Source organism: Rhinoraja longicauda, chromosome 9 (genome assembly GCF_053455715.1).
Source record: "Rhinoraja longicauda isolate Sanriku21f chromosome 9, sRhiLon1.1, whole genome shotgun sequence".
Taxonomy (NCBI): Eukaryota; Metazoa; Chordata; class Chondrichthyes; order Rajiformes; family Arhynchobatidae; genus Rhinoraja; species Rhinoraja longicauda.
The window spans coordinates 68,378,426-68,380,878 of NC_135961.1; positions in this window are offsets into that span (position 1 = coordinate 68,378,426).

Genomic DNA, 2,453 nt, shown 5'->3' on the forward strand with positions numbered 1-2,453 from the left:
CGACGATAAAGGAAACAGGGCAGAATTGAAATATTGTGCTGATTATTGCATTAAATATTTTAATCGCGTGTGTGTTCATTCCGCTCTCTGCTGCATCTGGCAGCGAAGCTGGGGTTTTTTTTTAAAGTAGAGTTTATAACATTGCCTCCAGACGCCGGCGTCTTCGCTCCCAGCAGTTTGATTTACTAATCTGAACATTTACATCAATAACTGTTGACAGGCGACCTTCTGGAGATGGAGCAGCGGCGATGGAAATTACCACCGCCTTCATTTTTCAACGGCAAGCGAGGATCCGCTTCGCACAAGACAGACAGACCCTCTTGTTAACTCTCTCCTTCTCTTTCCCCTTTAACGAAATCGCGGCGGATTCCCTTCCCCGCCGTTTATGGCGGAGATAGTTCTTGCCATCTCGTCTCAACCTCTCCAACCGAACCTCGACCAGGCAGCGCTGGGTCCTTGCTTCTTGCTTCTTGGTCCTTAGTCCTCCAAACAAAATATTCCAATGGAATTAAATCTGGAGGTGCCTCGCCTTTAAACAGGAATAAAAGACCTCGTTGAATCCCCCCTCAGATAGACCCTTAAACGCCGGAGTGACTCCAAGGGTCAATATTGGAAACTCAGGAATTCGTTGTGAAACTTTTCCCTTCGTAGAGTTTAATTCTACGAAGAGGAGGGGAGGAGATAGGAGGATGGAGGAGGGATGGGAGGGTAGGGGAGGGGAGGGGAGGGGAGGGGGAGAGGGGGGGGAGAAGGGGGGAGGGGAGGAGAAGGGGGGGGGAGTTCCTGCTATTTCTGGACCCTCATCTATCTCTGTCAGGAGATAATGATCGAGGAGGGGAGGAGATAGGAGGGTGGAGGAGGAATGGGAGGGTAGGGGAGGGAGGGGAGGGGAGGGGAGGGGAGGGGAGGGAGGGGAGGGGAGGGGGAGGGAGGGGAGGGGAGTTTGTTGTGTTGATAGCGAGGACGCAGTTTTACCCTCTGCCTAAAAAAAACGCTCGCTTGGAAAACATATTCAGCCGCGACGCAAACTCAGCCGGGGTTTAAATTATGGTCTTGTTGTTTTGTCTTGGGGTAAAAAATAATTTACTTATGCTCCAATTAATGGCACACCAGGCGAGAGAATAGTCGCCGGGCGGGGGAACGCCGGGCGGGGGAACGAGAGCAAAAATACATAGAGGCTTTAATACTAAATGTGGACACGATATTTTAAGAGCGTCGGGCTGCGATTTGTGGACACACAAAATACATTTGCGGATTGGGATATGGGTCTAGTGTTTAGAGGTAGTTCTGTTCATTACTCAACTTTCCCGGACGCCGGAGGTTAGACACAAAATGCTGGAGTAACTCAGCGGGTCGGGCAGCATCTGTGGAGAGAAGGAATGGGTGACGTTTCGGGTCGAGACCCTTCTTCATGGGATGTGTAGATAATGATAAAAGTCCACTTCAGGTACATTCATGAAGGTCTATTGTGTGTGTTGGTGTAAACAACTGCGCTGAAAATATTACGTGTAGGTTTACACCGAAGATAGACCATAACCACTGGGGCGAAATAGAGGGGATGGGAGGGTAGGGAGAGGAGAGGAGGGAAGGAGGGATGGGAGGGGAGGGGAGGGGAAAGGAGAGGACGTGAGGGTAGGGGGAGGGAAGGGAGGGGAGAGGATTGGAGTGATCTGAAATACAACGAGCTGGTAGTTCGAAGATAGACACAAAAAATGCTGGAGTAACTCAGCGGGTCAGGCAGCATCTGTGGAGAGAATGAATGGGTAAGATTCGTCAATTCACATTACACGATTACTGAGAGATTAAAAACGGCCCAGCGTTCGTTCAAGAGCTTGTTTCGGAGAAGATTTTTACATTCGCCATGGTTATCTAATGCGTCTGAAGAAGGGTCTCGACCCGAAACGTCACCCCATTCCTTCTCTCCCGAGAAGCTGCCTGACCCGCTGAGTTACTCCAGCATTTTGTGTCTATCTTCGATTTGTACCAGCATCTGCAGTTATTTTCCTACATGTTTATCTAATATACCATTTCTGCCTTATTCATCCCAGTTTTGTTTTTCAGTCTGAAGAAGGGTCCCGACCCGAAACGTCACCTATCCATGTTCTCCACAGATGCTGCCTGACCCGCTGAGTTACTCCAGCACTCTGTGCCTTTTTTATATATTAGCCAGCATCTGCAGTTCCTTGTTCCTCCGGAAAAAGATGAATCGGTCCCAAGGTTAATATGAAGACCTATTTAAGGCAATATTTTAACACACGCCTTGTAAATCTAATTCATAATTTCTGCATGTTTCTTTTGGTGTCATTTGCAATTAATAACACACACACACACCACAACACACACACACACACACACACACGCACGTACGCACACACATACACACACACACACACACACACACACACGCACGCACACACACACGCACGCACACACACACACGCACACGCACGCAC